Source organism: Anolis carolinensis, chromosome 4, assembly GCF_035594765.1.
Source record: "Anolis carolinensis isolate JA03-04 chromosome 4, rAnoCar3.1.pri, whole genome shotgun sequence".
Taxonomy (NCBI): Eukaryota; Metazoa; Chordata; class Lepidosauria; order Squamata; family Dactyloidae; genus Anolis; species Anolis carolinensis.
In genome coordinates, this window is record NC_085844.1 from 7,076,459 (window position 1) to 7,096,086 (window position 19,628).

At 40.4% G+C, this 19,628-nt stretch overlaps 1 long non-coding RNA gene across 1 annotated transcript; it reads right to left on the minus strand.

The window, feature by feature from the left end:
• Positions 1–14,132: 14,132 nt before the first annotated feature.
• Positions 14,133–19,012, minus strand: LOC134298760 (uncharacterized). The gene is made up of 2 exons (XR_010005849.1): positions 18,160–19,012; positions 14,133–17,401 (listed from the first exon to the last, which is right to left on the minus strand). It is a non-coding gene; the product is annotated as an uncharacterized LOC134298760 (long non-coding RNA).
• Between the last annotated feature and the right edge of the window lie 616 nt (positions 19,013–19,628).

The window sequence follows — 19,628 nt, forward strand, 5'->3', positions numbered from 1 at the left end:
ATCTCATGGTGTCAGAGCTCAGTCTGTTCAGCACCTTCCAAGTCACCCAGCCTTCTGTGTGCCCAGGAGGGAGTTTCTCATTTGGTATCAGCAACTGATTGAGGTTTTGATCTACCACTATTGGACTCTTCCTTGCTGAGGTGTTCCTGTGAGTATCTCTGTAGATCTTATGAAGCTGTTTTTTGATTTAAGGCATTGGCTTGCTGGCTGACACCCAAACAGGGGATGGGCTGGAGATGTCCCTACATATGATGATATGGTATGAAGATTGTTCCCCTTTTGAATCGTACCAAATATTATTCTGAGAATGATGGGGCCAAGATCTCCACTGTTCACTCTGCATGCTAAAACTTTAAAGATAGAAACACAAATATTACATTACGAATTGATATTTTTATTGATATTTTTATTTATTTATATTGATATTCTAGTTTTTAAATGTAGTGTTCATGCGGCCCGCTCTTGTTATATTGCTGTTTCGATCTTATGTTGTACTGTTTATTTTATGTAATATTTAATTGTATTATGTTATGGTTATATTGTATTGTCTTGGGCATGGCCCCATGTAAGCCGCCCCGAGTCCCCATTGGGGAGATGGTGGCGGGGTATAAATAAAGTTTTATTATTATTATTATTATTATTATTATTATTATTATTATTATTATTATTATATGCAAGACTGTGGGTTCAGTTCTTTCTATTTTTGTTCCCAGTTGAAGGAAGGAAGGAAGGAGTCATTTCAGTGAATTACTTCCTGATGTCAGAAATTCATCAAAGTTTGCATTTTCTAAAAACTGTTTACAATTCGTTCTTCAGGTCTTATGCTGCACAAAAATTGCATATGATTTTTTGCACTGAAAACAGTATTTTCTGCATAAGAAATAACATTTCCTCTATGCAGAAATATTGTGATTTTTTGAGTAGAGAAAGTTGTTTCATGTGCAGAAGGTGTGATTTTCACATATAATAAACTCCAAACTGTGAAGATTTTTATCAGTCCAGAATCCTCATCATCAGGCCTGTTCCAACATTCGAGAAAACTGTTTTTCAATTGGAGCTGTGAGTTTTCCAAGCTGTATGGCCATGTTTCAGAAGCATTCTCTCGTGACATTTTGCCCACATCTATAGCAGGCATCCTCAGATGTTGTGAGGTCTGTTGTCCGGTTTATATTTCTGTGGAATAATGTCCAGGGTGGGAGAAAGAAGTTTTGTCTGTTTGAGGCAGGTGTGAATGTTGCAATTGGCCACCTTAATTAGCATTGAATAGCCTTGCAGTTTCAAAGCCTGACTGCTTCCTGCCTGGGGAGTCCTTTGTTGGGATGTGTTAACTGTTTTTGATTATTTCCTGTTTGGAAATGCTTTTTAAATATTTTTTTCAAATATTTTGAATATTCTTTCCATCCCTTTGCAGGACAAAAAGAACAGCCACACCAAACAGAGCTCTAGACTTCTGGGAGGAATAGTGCTGTTCAAGCTTATATTATCCAAAGAAATATGAGGCAAACTACCTCCACCCCTTGACATTAAAGCACCTATTAATTAAATTGTAGCATTCTCCTTAATAACATGTTGTTGGAGGGGTGGGGAAATCTCATCTAAAGAAGGAACGATCAAAACCAGAACCCTGAGAACTGCCCCGCTCACAAACAAAAGCCATCTAATTAAGCCTTAATTAAATACAGCCCTGAATGGCTTAGCAGGAATCCTCTTGTGGAATCCTCTTGTGCTGAGACATTCCTAGGCTCCAGACAGCATAATGAAATACTTAGCTTTGATTTACTAGCACCAGAAATATTCCAAAGACACTTCCCTTTCTGATATCTAATTTGAAGCAAAACAGAATGGAGGAAATTGCTCGGCTTCTGATGGCAATAAGGATGATTTAATAAAAGGTTGCTACAGTGGTCCAATAATTAACAAAGGAGCAACTGAGACAGAAGGAGCGGAAATATCTTGCACAGGAAAGCAGAAGGGAGTGCATTCGGAGAAAAGATGCTCATCCTTTCTTGCTAACTGCTGGTTTCTGGAATGAAAGAAGGAGTGCTTCTAACCAGAGCCCTCCCTCCAATTAACTAAAAATATGACTGGCTTGACTACTGTAGATCCATTTTAGATTATTCATGGGACTGCAGGTACTTTTAAAAAATTGGTGGTTGGTGATGTCTCACAGGCAATTCTTTGCAGGCCTCCTCCTACTCTATAATCACTTCTCCAATTCTCTGTAATTGCCCATACAAAGGATGTAAAGAATATGTGAAAATACATAAAAACAGGCTGCTTGGATGCCTGAAAATGTGACAATCCAAAACAAGCAAGAATCTTCACAGTTCAGAAAACATTCTAGAAAATGCAGAAATACACAATCACTGAAATACAGTCGCTATTACAAATGTGAAACCTATAGGTACATGTTCATGCAGGGTCGTCCCAAGGTAATTTTCAAGTGTAGGCGAACAGAATTTTGGACCCCCCTCCCAAACCAATCACTGAAAAATAAAATGTTGGATTAGCGAAAATGTTGGATAATAAGGAGGGATACAGGAAAAAAGCATGGGCAATGGGCCTATGTGTGTGCACAGGGCTTCCAATCGCCCATGCAGAGAGGGACGGGTGCGCCCCCAGGATTATGGTGCCACAGGCTAGTGCCTAAATGGCCTCGCAGTTGAACCGCCCCTGTGTTCATGAGTGGTTCACTTTCCACCAAAAGCCAAGGATACCATTCTGGACCTGAACTGCTGTGTGTTATCGATAATGGACTGGATGAGAGCCAACAAGCTGAAATAAAAACCAGACAAAACAGAGGTACTCCTGGTCAGTTGTAAGATGGATCAGGGTGTGAGGTTACAGCCTGTGTTGGATGGGGTTACACTCCCCCTGAAGACACAGGTCAGCAGTCTGGAGGTGATCCTGGATTCATCGCTGACCCTGGAATCCAAGGCCAGAAGCACCTTCGCACTGCTAAAACTTGTGTGCCAGCTTCACCCATACCTTGAGACAACTGATTTGGCCATGATAGTCTACCCATTAGTCACATCCCATCTGGACTACTGCAACACTCTCTATGTGGGACTGCCTTTAAAGATAGTTCAGAAGCTTCATCTGGTTCAGAGATCGGCAGTCAGGTTACTGTTGTGACTCATCCTTTGTGTGACTCTGATGAGGATTCTGGGATGCAAGTGCAAAATGATGGGATTCACGTTCAGGATGAGTTTCAAGATGATTCTGATGGGAATTATGGGATTCCGGTGCAGAGTGTTCCTGCTGTGGGAGATGAAAAGCAGGGAGGTTTTCCCATGGGAAGAAATGATGTTGTTTCTGATGATGGTTTTCAGGTGCAAGAAGCAGAAAGGGAGAGCAGCTCCCAGTCTCAGCCTGATAACACTAATGAGCTAGTGGCCTTGATCATGAGGCCGCTTCTCTCGATTGGGCTGGTCGGTTGGAATTTCAGGGGTTGCGCAGAAGCCTCTAAATAGCAAATAAGAGGGAGGTCAAAGACCAAAGAAATGCCTTCATGTTATGCTATTAAAACAGTCTGCTGAGAGGAAAATCTTTGTCAAAGCAATTTCTTCACTTGGATCAAGAATCAAGTCTGCTTTCCTGTACCTTGTAGCTTGGATGTATTCTCATTGCTGGGTCTTTGGCTTCTTTGGAAAGGACCTTGTTTCATGCCTATTGTTTCTATGGATTTGTTGCTGACAGCTTTGTTTTTGTAACTATCTTTTAGAACTGAACTTTTGCCTTTTATGAACTATCTTTTCCCTATTTTCTAAGAAACAACAAAAGACTATGTTCTGTGTGCAGCTTGGTGTCTTTAGCAAGATGAAGCTTTCCTGAGGTGCAACAGTTACTAACTTAGGCACCATATAGAAAGAGAACTACTCCCATGTTATGGCAACTCCACTGGTTGCCAGTTTGCTTTCAGGCTAAATACAAGGTGCTGGTCATTACCTATATTGCCCTAAGTGGTTCGGGTCCAGGCTATCTGACCAATCACATCTTCCCATATTGTGGCCTGCAGTCAGCAAAGGAGGCCCTGCTCTCAGTCCCACCCCCTTCACAAGCACAGTTGGTGGGAACAAGAGAGGGGGCCTTCTCCGTGATTGCCCCTGTCTTTGGAACTTCCATCCCTAAAGAAATAAAAAATGCCCCCCCCCCCCTCTCCTTCAAAAAAAAAACTCTTGAAAATGCATCTATGCACTTTAGCAAATGGAGAGGAGGAGGACTAGGACACCTTTTAAAATAAATTCCATTGGAACACTGGCTAACCTATTTGTATTCCATTGCTGCTATGGAACATCTTTAAAGAACAACCAGAATTGCTATTTTTATGTATTTTAATCATTTTCTTAGGGTATATGTCTTATTGTTAATTATGTTATTAGCGAACTCTGACCAGGACCACCTTCCACCTGGAAGCAGATGTCCTCACTGTGGAAGAACATGTGGGTTAAAAATAGGTCTCCACAGTCACCTACGTACCCACCTCCAAGACACTACACTTGGAAGGCCATCATGCTCAGACAACAAAGGATTGCCTAAGTAAATAAGTAATTATGATTTATTTGTCTTATTGGTATTCTGTTTTTCATTTTGATGTTAATCCTTTCTGTTATGAGTTTATTGTTATTATTTTGAATTATTTTGTATTTCCTGAGGTGTCTGTATCTGTTTAGGGCATTGAATGCTTGCCTATTTTTATGTGTAAACCACCCTGAGTCCCCTCAGAGAAATAGGGTGGTCTATAAATAAAAGGTTTTATTTATTATTTATTATTACTTGCATGAGTTTGTATATCTTGTAATGTAACAAATATGTAGAAATCATGAAAGTCTCCCTGTTTGCACATAGGGTGCATCTACACTGTAGAATTAGTGTGGTTTGACACTACTTAACTGTGATGGCTCAATTCTATGGAATCATAGGAGTTGTAGTTTTATTTTTATCTTGTATTTTAACTTGTATTTTAACTCTTTATTTTGTATGTCATTTAATAGTGTTTTATCACTTGTTTTAATGATGTTGCATCCTGCCTTGAGTCACAAGGAGAGACCGGTAATAAATTCGTTGTTTTTGTTTTTGTTGTTTGCAAGGAACGGGATTCAAATAAACATAATATACTCGCATTAGATGTTTTGAGCACAAAAGCATCCTCCAATGGTGCTGTCACACTAGAGTGCAGCATGACTTCGCATCATGACATGTGTTCAATGAAACAGGTAAAGGCAAGACACCTCACAATGCAGAAGAAGACGACTTCCAGCCGGCACAGAAACTCGACAGGCAATGGAGGCTAAAGGAGCCCTGCTGTGTAATCTCACACAAAAAGCGGAGTGAGAATAGATGCATGTGGATTGAAAAACAGAGCCTAGCAGGAACTGAAGTCTGTGCCAAACACAACAGCAAGGAAGAATGGAGCAGAAATCTATTTAGATAAAACATGGTTATGATTTTGCTGGGGAAACACTTCTTGCAAAATTGCAGTTTTGACTTTGCTAAGATCTGGGAGACATTCCACTGAAAATGAAGTTAAACAAACTCAGCCAAGTTCATCATGTTTGGGAGGGAAACATGGGAATACAGCAAGCTTGTATTTTTCAAAACTTGTGTTGAGTTTAAACTGAGAGTGCATCTACATGGTAGAATTAATGCAGTTTGGCACCACTTTGTTATGGCTCAGTACTAGAGAAAACCTAGGAGCTGTAGTTTTATAAGGTGCCTTCTCAAATTACAAAGCCCATAATTACATCCAAAGGGGCACCCAGTCTAACCCCCTTCTGTCATGTAGGAACACAAAATCAAAGCAATCCCAACAGATGGCCATCCAGCCTCTGCTTAAAAGCCTCCAGATGAGACTTAACCATACTTCAAGGCAGTATATTCTACTGTCAAGTAGCTCTGACCACCGGGACATTCTTCCTTGTATTTATGAAGAATCTCTTTTCCTGGAGTATGAATCCATTGTTCAATGTCCTAGTCTATGGAGCAGCTAAAACAAACTAGCTCTACCTTCCATATGACCTTCTTTCAAATATTTAAACAAGGCTTTCATGTCCCCTTTTATCTGTCTCTTCTCCATGCTGAAATATACCTATATATTTAAACCACTTCTCATAAGGATTCATGGTTTCCAGACCATTGATCATTTGAGTCATCCCCCTGTAGACCCATTCCAACTTGTCACTATCTTTCTTGAACTGTAGTACCCAGAACTGGAGGCAGTATTCCAGGTGAGAGCTGACTAAAGCAGATTAAAGTGAGAATATTACTTTTCTCAATCTAAATATTAGACTTCTATTGATACATTGGCTTCTTTTTTTAGCTATTACATCACATTGTTGATTCATGTTCAGATTGTCATTTACCTTTTTAATGTCAGGAGTGACTTGAGAAACTGCAAGTCACGTCTGGTGTGAGAGAATGGGTTGTCTACAAGGACGTTGCCCAGAGGACACCCAGATGTTTGATGTTTTACCATCCTGTGGGAGGCTTTTCTCATGTCATTTACTAAGACTCCTTGATTCTCTTCACATGCACAGTTGTCAAGCCAGGTGTCACCCATCCTATATATGTATATTTTATTTTTCCTGCCCATGTGTAATAACTGACATTTCTCCCTGTTGAAATTCATTTTGCTCTCCAACTGACCCTATGTTGTAACTCAGCCATCACGGCCTGTTCTTCAGCAGGAGTTGGAGTTTGATTCAAAGTTTGACTCAGATTTTGGAACCATCCAGGACTTGGATCAAAGCCCAATGCCTTTGCAGGTGCCTGAAGTTGTAGAGGCAGGGAATCCACTAATTGGCGAGCATTCCGATCCTTAGTCAAGGTTGTTTTTACCAGATGTTGTTGACACAGGGGAGGATACTGCTTTTAATCGGAGGGAATCTTTTGCGAAGGAAAGGAGTCAAAGGAAGGTGGTGAGACAGAATCAAAGGTTGGCTCTCAGGAGCATTAATGGCTAACTTTCCCATGTGAAGTTCTGCGCATCCCAACTCTCATTGACTTGTAGCCTTGAGAACTCCTTAAAGGTGCCTCACTCCCTACTCTGTTTGCGGTGTCAACTTTGCCATCCTTGGGAGAGGACTCCATGTTCCAGTATCTTGCTCCTTGCCTTGTTCCCTGCCTTGTTCCCGTAAGTCGTGTTTGTGTCTTGTGACTCTTGAGTAAACCTTGCCTTGCTAACCTCGAATCCACAATTCCTCAGTGGCTGTTTCTCATGTGGATTACAGCCTGTTCCTTGCAACTTCTGTTCCTTGCAACTTCTGGCTGCCCTGTTTGGACGGCGTTTATGGACTAACTCTGACTTCTTGCTGGAACTAACGAGTTCCATTTGTGGATTACAATTGTGAGACTTTACTGGACTTGAATTGAACAGTTAAAGACTTTATACTTTGGACTATTCTTTATATTGACTTTTTACGCTACCTGCTTGCAAATACATATATATATATTCCTCAATAGTCCGGGGCTGTGGCGCAGACGGGAGAGCAATGAGTCACTGACCAGGAGGTCATAAGTTCGAGGCCCGCTCGGAGCTATGTTTGTTTGTCTTTGTCCTGTGTTAAAAAGGCATTGAATGTTTGCCTAATATGTGTAATGTGATCCGCCCTGAGTCCCCTTCGGGGTGAGAAGGGCGGAATATAAATGATGTAAATAAATAAATAAATAAATAAACTGCTTCGCTTGTGATACTGGCTCCAGTGTGGTTTTCAGGGTGCCCTCGCAGCCTTGGGGTGTAACACCCTAGGTGAACAGGTGAGAAATGTTCATTCGTTCTAAGATATCCTGGGTGGAGAGCACCTTGTGAGGGAAAAAACTAATATTTGACATGATGTGCCTTCAAGTCAACTCTAATTTATGGTGACCCTATCCAGGGATTCTCTTGGTAGGATTACTTCAAGGGAAGCTTTCAACTGCATTCCTCTCAGGCCGAGAGAGTGTGACTTTCCCAAGGTCACCTCATAGGTTTCCATGGCTGAAAAGGGATTCAAAACCTGATCTCCAAGAGTCCAGACCAAGAATTCAAGCTTCTACATTCCTCAGAACCCAAAGTCTTTATCAGCAGAAGATATGTCATCAGGTATAGTGAACACTCACAACTTCTCCATTTGCTCCAAGATTTTCAAGGAGATAAATGTAGGGACTGAGAGGAGAAAGTCCAAGCCTTCCTCAAAGTCCAAATTCTAAATCCATTCCATATCCTCCCATAAGCCATACAGCTCCAGCAAAATCCAGTTTGGCACTACTCAACAGCTCATTGTTTTAAAAGTGAATTTCATATTATCTTATTTTTGTACAAAATTCTTGGCTTACTCATCTTTTCCAGAAGACATGTTTCTCATCTGACTTTTATATATTCTTTTTCACGTCAAAGCCCAGGGTAACTCTGAGTGTCTGTCACCCCAGCCTTCCTCATTAGAGATCATGAAGTCTGCAAAGATTCTCCTGGAATTCAATTTAAGAGTGAGTTGCCAGGGAGTCCCTGGGAGCTGTGAGTGTGTCAGTAACCTGTCAAGTGTCAGGGTTATCCATCATGGTTATTGGGACTCTGCCAGGCAGCCTACAGCAATTTGGAAGAATTTCTTCTCCTTGTGATGCCTGGGAAACAGTAATGAATCGCACTGTTGTTTAACTTAATAACATGAAGAGGGTCTGCTTAGTTTTTGGATAATTTCCACAGCATAGAGTTGTTGCTGCTGTTGTGTGCCTTCAAGTCATATTATGACTTATGGCAACCCTAAAGCAAACCAATCATGGGGTTTTGGGGGGGTTCAGACTGTGCAAGTCAATCAAGTTCACCAAGCAGAGAATTAAACCATTGTATCTTGATTCTAGTGCTCAAACCACTACATCATACTGGCCTTTGGATGTAAGCCTGAATCCAAATTAGAGTCCCAACTAATGTAAACCTATTAAAACAATGGAGCCGTGGAGCTCATCTGCACTGTCGAAAGAATGCAGTTTGATACTACTTTAACAGCTATCGCTCATGGCTATGGAATCATGGGAGTTGTAGTTTTACTAGGTCTTCAGTCTTCTCTTCCAAATAGTGTTGATGTCTCACTAAACTTCAAATTTGAAAAACCCTATTTTAGTAGGACTACTAATGTGATTTTGGTTAACTATCCCATCCTGCTCAACACCAACAGAGAGAGGACACCAAAATGATGAATTATAACAGTTTTTCAAAGTGTTTCAGGAGAAATGTATTATTTTTTATAAAACTATCCCTGTAGTTAGATATAGCCACAAAACTGTTTTTTTCACAAGTCTGGCTTAGAAGTACTATATCAATATGCCTCAAAGGCAGCTTAAACTCTAGGCTTATTTAATTTTTGAACCTTCTAGTGTATATTTGCTCCAGTCAGAACTGTCATCACTACTTGAGTACAAATGATGCTTCAAATCATGTTGTTGCACCTGCACACTTTGTTGTTTCCATTGCTACTGTTTTCGTATTTTCACTGATTTCACAAATTCTTTGGTGTTTTTGGTACAATATTGTGGTACATTCTAGAATGTGAAGAAGTCCATAAGGGTGATAATGAGAACTACCACACTGAGTGACACCAATCCTAGTGATGCCAATGGCTGGGAGGATACCACACACTCCAAAACCTTGCTCAAAAAAGCAATGTTGCAGACTGGCAAGAAAGTACCCAGTGCTGTCAGGTTCAGGTTTCAGTAAAGATCTCATCACAGTCTCTTTTAGACACGATGGTGATGGTGATGGTGATGATAAGGTAGTGGAAAATGAGCACGCAAAAATACTGTGGGACTTTCGAATCCAGACTGACAAATTTTGGAACACAACATGTCAGACCTCACGGTTGTGGAAAAGAAAAAAGTTTGGATTATTAATGTCACCATACCAGGTGATAGTCAAATTGATGAAAAACAGCACAAAAAACTCAGCTGTTATCAGGACCTCAAAATCGAACGGCAAAGGCTCTGGCATCTGCAGGTGGTCCCGGTGGTAATCGGCACACTGGGTGCCATGTCAAAAGATCTCAGCCAGCATTGGGAAATAATAAATATTGACAAAATTATTATCTGTCAACTGCAAAAGGCCATCTTACTGGGATCTGCACGCATCATCCAAAAATACATCACACAGTCCTAAATGCTTGGGAAGTGTTCGACTTGTGATTTGTGATACGAAATCCAGCATATATATCTTGTTTGCTGTATCATACTATGTCTTTGTGTCAATAATAATAACAATAACAATAACAAACAACAATAACTTTATTTTTATATCCCACCTCCATCTCCCCGAAGGGACTCAGGGCAGCTCATATAGGGACAAGCCCCATGGGGATGAAAACTCACTTTGTTGCAGTTAAGTTCATTACTCTCTTTTTCACCCAGTGGTTTTTATAAGCCAGGAAGGGCACAAATGTTTCTTGAAAATGGTTTTGGTTCTCAGTGAGCTTCAGGAGGATAAGAAAACTATGTGGGAGATCACAAATGTTTATTTTAGATGCAGCAAAAAAGTGTCTGCAATCTATAAATCAAAGAGACATTTTCAGCAATACAAAGGACTAATCCATTCTACATTTCCATATGGAACTTACAAAGTATTGTAGCTAGGTTACTAACACATGATTCCAGTGGAAGGTGGCCAAAGAGTCATGCTGAGGACCTAAAGGTTTTTACAGACATCATATTAATTAAATCCGCAAATACTGTAATCAGACCTACAAAGGCTACACCCACAAATGTAATTTGCTCTCCCAGTTAGCCTTTCCAATTCACCCTACCACAGGTCTAGTAAGCATCTGTTCTAGTATAGATGTTACTTGATGGAAATCCTTTTCTAGATAATTGAGAGCAAGGCAGAAAGAAATACTTATCTTTATGTGGCAATGCAATATAATATATTTGGTTTATCTCAAGTTATTCAATAACAAAACTTCTGTAGACATCTTAAAATGTAAAGCAGCATATGAAAATACAATTTAAATACAACTGAAATACAACTTGAACCACAAATAAAACCCAGCAGTGTAAAATGCACCTCTTAAAACATTATGTAATCTTATACATATATTTGTATAATACTATCCAGAACTTTCCTTTTATGCTGCTGCTGCCCTCACTCACATTTCTGCCTTTATTGTGCAAATGACCCAACTCTTTCTCTATGTTGATTGCAATTTAAGCTGTCTATGGATATTTTTAATCTGCTCATGAGCAGTTGGTGCTGAGTGGAGTATACGTGAGTCAGTTTCATCCTTGATCTGAGAATGAATCTGTGCCTCTTACATCCAATGATTCAGACTGATGTGGTTTCCTTTTATTCTCAACAGTCCAGGCATTCGGAAGCAACACTTGGTGTTTTGCCCAGGAGCTTGCTTAGACAACCACATGTGGAATGGCTGTGCTTGATCCTCAATTTTCAGACCATGATTTGAGCTGGTCAGTAAGAATTCTATACTACAAAATGTGTTTTGAATGTATCAGGGTTCCCACTTCCATGTCTTGGCATCTTCCATGAAAAGCTCTGATATCTTGACTGGACAAGAATTGCTGCTGATAACTTCCTTCATGTTGACTTCCACTCATGGTCACCCCATGAATGAGAGACCTCCAAGTCACCCTGTCCTCAACAGCTCTGTTTAGGTTTTGCAGACTTCATGGAATCTATTCATATGAAATATGCTCTTCCTCATTTCCTAATGCCTTCGATCTTTCCAGATATTATCTTTTCTAGTGAGACATGTCTTCTATCATTATGTTCAAAGTGTGATGTATTAGGGATTCCTCTTTTTCAGAAGAGGAAGGGGAGCAGGAAAGTGTTCATGAATCTGAGGGTGAGTTGGAATCGGAGGAGGAGATTTTGCAAGTACCCATATTTCAGGAAAGGCAAAAGGAAACAGAGAGAGACGTTGTTCAGGTAGAATAGCTGCCAGAAATGCAGCTGAGCAATTAGGAACTGTCCTGGCAGCTGTGAGGGGACTCGGAGCTAGAAAGTAGAAGTAGGTGCAGCCAGCTCTTGTTGGTAACAAACTGACTCTAATGCCTTCGCTCCCCTTGTGCCTTCTTCGAGTCTGCATCTGGATTTATTGCTGTTTCTTTGAAGTAAGACTGCTATTTGATTTGGGAATTTATCAGAGACTAAGAACTGTGTTTGTCCTAAGACTTCCTTGCTTCGTTGTTGTATGTCTTTCGGGCTGTGTGGCCATGTTCCAGAAGTATTCTCTCCTGATATTTCGCCCACATTTATGGCAGGCATCCTCAGAGGTTGTGAGGTACCTCACAACCTCTGAGGATGCCAGCCATAGATGTGGGCGAAACGTCAGGAGAGAATACTTCTGGAACATGGCCACACAGCCCGAAAGACATACAACAACCCTGTGATCCTGGCCATGAAAGCCTTTGACAACACATTCTTCCTTGCTTCCTTTTGCACTATTCCACTGAGTGTTCTGTACTTTATGTTTTGCTGAATTAAAGCAGTTTTCATTTACTTACCACAGTGTTTTAAGGCTGTTCTTGAAAGACAAAACAGGACACTGTCTATTCATCTAGTATTTTAGAGAGTTCAGTCTTAGTTTATTTTTTTAGCCATGCCTAGAACTCTTTTTCAATGTCACCTTTCAAATGAGTTGATTTTTTTCCCTATCATCTTTCTTCACTGTCAAGTTTTCACAATCAAATAAAAAAAATAATATTGGGTGAGATAACAGGTGGGTAAGCTCTGGTCTGTAGACTTTATATGTCTCCCATAACCATAATGACCTACAGGACTCACCTGGCTCAAAAGATTGATTTCCCCAAAATACTCACCCCTAGATTCCCTCCAAGTATATAGCAGCATTTGAACAACATGTGTGCATCTTGTAGATCCAGGAGAAGCCCCGTGATGAGATTAAAATATATAAAGGGCAAGATTGTATTAAAAGTTGCATTAAAGAGGTCAGATAATTAAGAATGTAAGTTATACAACTGACTTTCCACTTTGAGATCAAAACAATCCAACACCTCCCACATTCTTTCTTTTTTGTCGCTCCTTGAATCGTGCGTTCTCAGCTATAGCAGGGCTTCACCATCACCACACAAAGTGAGAACTATGGGGAGACCTTTATAATTCATTCCCAAATATCTCAGCTTCTATTTTTAGCCTGCCACATCTTCACACTAGAGTTCAGGATATACGACTGGCATTTCTCATTAGCTCTCTTGCAAGTCTACTCTGGTGAAAAAGCACGAAGGCACAGAGGTGTGTGAAGGTTTTTGTGTGTGAATGAGGAATAGAATGGGAATGCTTGCAACAACAAAGATGAAAACACTTACAAAATAAGCAAGATACTTCTTCATTTGACCTGTTTTCCTAATCTGTTTAAATGTCTAAGCACTTACATGGGGAGAGCTATGTTGTTTACAAGGTCCAAGAACTTTATAAACATGGCTATTCTCATGTAAGTGCTTAGTGGCATCAAATTCTGGGATTTGTACTCTTGTGAGATATTTATATTTCACTGTTAGAGCTCTGGGATGGAACCATAGAGGTGGTGTCAAACTGCAATAATTCTGCAGTGTAGATGGTTTCATAATCAGCACATCATCATATTTACAAAATTCAAAGTGTTTGATGATTACTTATGGCTACTTTTTTAAAGTTGGGCTGTAGGGTAAACAGTAATTACAGTTAATGCAGAACTGCATCCTGGGAGGCATGGGTTTGTACTTTTGGGGAGGATTTTTTAAAGATGGGTGGTGAGAGTCACATAGTAGACTCACAAAAGAGAAAACAGAAAGAGCAGGACACACTGTAGTTTCCAGCTTATTTTGAAAAAGAAAATCTCAAACTAAAACCTTTCTTTAAAAACAGCAACCCAGGAAATCACCAGTGCCATAATTCATCCACATAAACTATGCATATTAAAGTATTCTTATTCAGAGCAGTGTCTGTGAAGCTAGTAAACAAGAAATGTTGACCCCAAATGAGTTAAGATTCCTTGTGGTTAGAGGAAGAATACTTTGATGAATCCCGTTGTTCTATTTACAGCATTAAAGCTTTAAAGAAGAAGGATTCATTGCAAGGAACCCTAGACTTACCAACAGCAAGATGAAAATGGGAATATAACCAATTACTCAGTCAAAGGAAGTGAACAAAAGAAAGTGTATAAATTACAGGCCAATGGTTTTAATTATATTACAGCAATGTGATGGCAAGGGAGGTCAATGTGAGCTGTATTGAAAGATGTTTTAACCAGATAGGATGGTGGAGTTGTGTGGGAGAAGTTCTTCACCCAGAAATCATATTCACTAAAGAGGTAACAAAGAAACAATCTGAAACATGAACTGCAGATACTGGGTTCATCCACATGGTCATGAGAATCCAGGACTGGTCCAGGGCACCACGTCACTAATTGGAAGGACTTGAACATCAACTGAAAACAGTGTAGACAAGCAAAAAGGAAATACATTGTAAAATCAGAAACACACAGCAAAATCAGATGGTCATAGCATTCTGAAGCTTAGTGGTTTCTGGGAGACCTGTGCGCTGATTCCGTTTCCTTCGGTACTTTTGGTACCTCCAGAAGCCCGTAATGGTAAGGGTCCTTTTGGTACAAAAACCCACCCAACACGAAAGCAAGTGGGAGCCAATCTTGGCTCCTCCTCCCTCATTGGGCATCACAGTTTAATCTTTTAGATTTTCCTTTATTTTCCTGATTCTTTTTATTTAGTGGGACTCATTGGGAGTTGGGGACCTGGGGGACAGCGGGTGGAGTGCAGCACATGTGTTTGGGGGCTTGGAGATAGAGAGTCATCCGTTTACCTTCTTTTTCTTCTCTGCTTCCTCTCCTTCAGGAAATACTTCTAAAACAATATTATTAATAATAGTAATCCCAGCAAAAAAAAAAATAGAAGCCTACTTTTCCTCTAGAATACAAAGTAGAAACTGCTTTAAGGAAGCAAAACCCCTAGCAGAAAAGAGATTGCAGCCTTGCAGGCAAGAGAGGGGATTTTTAAGGTAGCTCCACTGAGCTCCAGGTCATAATTCTTTTTTCCTTTGGTAAAGGTAAAGATTTCCCCTGACGTTAAGTCTAGTCGTGTCTGACTCTGGGGGTTGGTGTTCATCTCCATTTCTAAGCTAAAGAGCTGGCATTGTCCGTAGACACCTCCAAGGTCATGTGGCCGGCATGACTGCATGGAGTGCCGTTACCTTCCCGCTGGAGCGATACCTATTGATCAGCTCACATTTGCATGTTTTCGAACTGCTAGGTTGGCAGAAGCTGGAGCTAACAGTGTGTGCTCACTCCGCTCCCTGGATTCGAACCTGTGACCTTTTGGTCTGCAAGTTCAGCAGCTCAGCGCTTTAACACACTGCGCCACCAGGGTTCTTTAAAATATCTTGGAAAGCTGCATGGCATGCTGCTGGTGCTGGGAGAGAAGAAAGCATGCACGCCTGCCTCTCCTCTAAAGTAGAACAGCTTTAAGAAGCATTAAACCTGGTCTCCTCCTCTACAGGGAAAGGATCCAGAAACTTAAGAGTGGGAACTCTGATGCATTTTAAAATCCAGGTCTTAATGAAGGATATGGAAGGGGAGCCTATGGGAACCCCCCCCCCCCCCAATAATGGGCTGGATAGGATGCTTTTTTAACCCATTGCTGAAGGGAAGAAAGGAAAGGCTCCCAAGGGAAAGAGAAGGCTCATAAGTTCCCCATTGCCACCAATGGGCCGGAAAGAACTGTTTTTTAGGATGTAAAATGAAAATGCCCAAGCAGAAACCGTTAGCAATTCACCCAAAATACACAAGCCTAGTTTCCAGTCAACCCATTGGTCAACTTTTCCTATATGGCCAATGAGTAAGGACCAAAATGGCTAATGAGGAAGGGCCAAAAGGGCCATCTATTCTAACTCATTGCCATGCAGAAATACACAATTAACACACTCCTAAAAGATGCCTATCCAGTCTCTATTGCAATACTTCAAAATAGTGAGTGTCAACCCATCATTCAAGTAAATCTGTTCCAGTATCTAAGACCTCCTTCAGTTGAGAGACTTTTCCTCATGTTTAGGTGGATTCTCTTCTCTCATAATTGGAATCCATTAGATTGTATTCTAATTCCTGGAACAGCAGATAAGTTTGCTCCTTTTTTCCATGACTTCCCATCAGTTACTTTTGTTATCAAGCTACAGCAACCCCGCTGCCAAAGGTGTATAGATTACCAAGAGACTCCGAGCAAAATGTATGATTTTGCGGGGTTGTTGTGTGTTTTCTGGGCTGTATGGCCATGTTCCAGAAGCATTCTCACCTGATGTTTCACCCACATCTATGGCAGGCATCCTCAGAGGTTGTGAGGTATATATGATTTGTTCTTTATTATTAAAACATTTTACATGGCTTCAAAGTTGCAAACTGCTAGAGGTTCCAGAATGGACCTGGGCTCAGGCTGTGGCGCAGGCTGGAGAGCAGCTGCAATGAATCACTGCAATGAATCACTCTGACCAGGAGGTCATGAGTTCGAGGCCCGCTCGGAGCCTATGTTTGTTTGTCTTTGTTCTATGTTAAAAGGCATTGAATGTTTGCCTATATGTGTAATGTGATCCGCCCTGAGTCCCCTTCGGGGTGAGAAGGGCGGAATATAAATGCTGTAAATAAATAAATAATTAGCTGTACCCTAAAAACTATATCAAATCTAACCTTTTAACAAACCATATTAATTTGATGATTTTGTATAACTTGTATCTTTTATGAACTGTGTCAATTCCTAAAAGTATACAATGTATAAGCTGTATCAAATGCAATGTATCAAAATGTATCTAGAAGGTAGCTACCTCTCTATACCCTCAGTTTGCATAATTCCTTGGGAAATGAGATCATGGTCAGGCTGTTTCCCAAACCAGATAAATATCAAGATCTTTGTGTGTGTATGAAGATAGATGATCCTCTTTCCCACCAAGATGAGTTCAGGATTTTTGTTCATTCAACTTGAGTCTGAGAGTCTGCCACTCCCATGGAAGAGCAGATTCAGCAAATATGAATTCATTAACTGGGTTGTTGTATGTCTTTCGGGCTGTGTGGCCATGTTCCAGAAGCATTCTCTCCTGACGTTTCGCCCACATCTATGGCAGGCATCCTCAGAGGTTGTGAGGTAACTCTCTATTCATTAACTCTCTATAGGAGCAGCCAAGATCTTGATTGTCTGGAATCATTACCTTTGTCTCTTGGGTCTTGCAACCTTTGTTTCACACAGAACTGGACACTTGAGTTAATCAGGGATTCATCAGCATATCCACATCACCATTTCCCACTGGATTGTGTTCTCCAAAGGGATGTCTCTACAATGGACGGTGTCTCTAAACTGTCCAACCACCAGCTGGCATTCTTCCCACCATCAGAAACTTCTCCTTCAGGCTGTGACATCAAGGGAACTCGAGGGCAATCTGGGCACAATCAGAGGAGGGAGCAAAATGACTGAATAGCTGTCAGAACTGTATAAGTTGTCATGTATTTTTTTGAGAATTTATGCTTGTACCTTTTGAAGTGAATTGCTTGTACTTGCATCCTATTTGGCCAATAAACCAAATAATAAACCTCTGTAGCTTTGTTTTCAACCTGGAGTGCATGTACTCTGTCCTGGTTGATCTTGTTTAGCAAAGGCTCACTGGACTCTCTATCTGAAGTCCTTGTTGAAATCACTATACTTTGGAATAAATTACACTGAACCTACGAAGGGAATGGTTAAGTATACACCATGGGTATAAGGTTCTCCATATTTATGTATTATGTATAAAAAAATCGTTAAAGATGCTTGTTGTCGGTTCTCCCCTGTAAGTATAAAAATGAATAACAACTTGTGTGCATAAGTTGAACCCAGCACCTTAGAAACTGTTCTGGAGACCCTGCTTTCTCAAAGATACCAGATTTTTCACCACCGTTTCTGTTGCATTTGCGTAGAGCAAAGATATCTCTCCTCATAAACTTGAGAAAAAGGAGAAAGGAGGGGATGAAAAAGGAATTCAATAAAACTGGAGGTCACAAAGAAAGCTCAGGCTAATAATTGAAATTATTCATGGAAAAGAATAAAAAATATTACAACTGACACAATCACCAGTTGAGTGTTTGGAAAGAGGAGCAAAGAAACAGAAGCAAGCAGAAATGACTTGGAATTGATTCAGGAAAGAATATTAAAGTTTATTACCAGTAAAATTTAGAAGAGCTGTATCTCACATCTTTCTCTTCTTTTGCTCTGTAACAGAAATTTCCAGTACTGAAAGAAAGTAGGCTGTGTTAAAATGAACTTGTGCTGATGGTGGCAGATTGTTCATGAAGAGGACACTTTTACAGTTTTTCCCATTACTACAAGTCTTAAGTTGGAACCAGGGATGCATCTACATTGTAGAATTAATGCACTTTGACACCTCTTCAACTACCATGGCTCAATGTTAAGGATTAATGAGATTTATAATTTGGTGAAGCACCAAAACTCTTTGGTGGAGAAGGCTAAAGAGATTATAAAACTACAATTATATGATTCTACACCATTGAGCTAAGACAGTCAAAGTGCTACCAAACTCTATTAATTCAACATTATAGATGCATCCCTAGACAATACAGTTCGAAAGTTGTGATACCTAACAATTTCATAGTCTTTCCTAGTATCTTAAGTAATCATTTGCCATTCTAAGCCATAATTTCAGGTGGCAGTTGGCTCATAACTCCTAGATAACATACAAGAAGCACCTGTTTCCCTAGAGAAGCAGTTGGGCATTTTTCTCTAATGGGGAACAAGTGCACCCTGGACAAAGTAGAGTGGCGTATGTGATTCCATTATATGTGAAAATGTTAATTGTGCATGGATGCACATGAAGAATTCCAATGTACATTTTAAGTTCAGTTGTGCATTTGGTGCTGGGTTGAGCTGTGTAACACAGCCAGTTTAAACACAGGGACTGTGTAGTACAATTCAGATATAACTCTGTATGCAGATATGTGTGTTACATACATAACCCTGATGTAGGATACTAGTTCATGCAGTCTGTGTGTCTGTGTGTATTCAGTTTAGAAACCGATGATGATGATGATGATGATGATGATGATGATGATGATGATGATGATATCTCAATTTAATTTCTTACATGAGACTCAAAGCAGCTGAAACATTAATTTTATACTGTATTTTGTCAAATCCACTTGACTACATGACTAGTGACAAAGGTGGCTAGGAAATTACAGGGATTGTATTTCGGCATATAAACATGTTTGCAAGGAAGGTCATGGCAATCATTTTTTGGGACAGGAAAGGTGTGCTTCTTGCAAAACCTTAGAAGAGAGATCCAGGATGAGTGTGGGAAAAGTTGAGTGCATGCACATGCACAGCTGAGGGAAGGGACGCCCGCCTGGTTGAGGACGCAAGCCAAGCGGCAAAGTTTGGTGGGGAAGGACTTTCCAAACTCCTTTATCGCTATGAGATGTGCCTAGATTTCAATGGGGACTATGTTGAGAAGTGGTATTTGGGTCTGGCTTTCAACTAAGCAGCCCGAAAGACAGTTGCATCTGTCAACTAGGAAATTTAGGTACACTTTATTCAGGAGGCTAATTTAACTAATTTACAACACCATAAAACTACCAGCAGCACGTGGAAAGGAATGAGGAAGTACAGTACTCGGT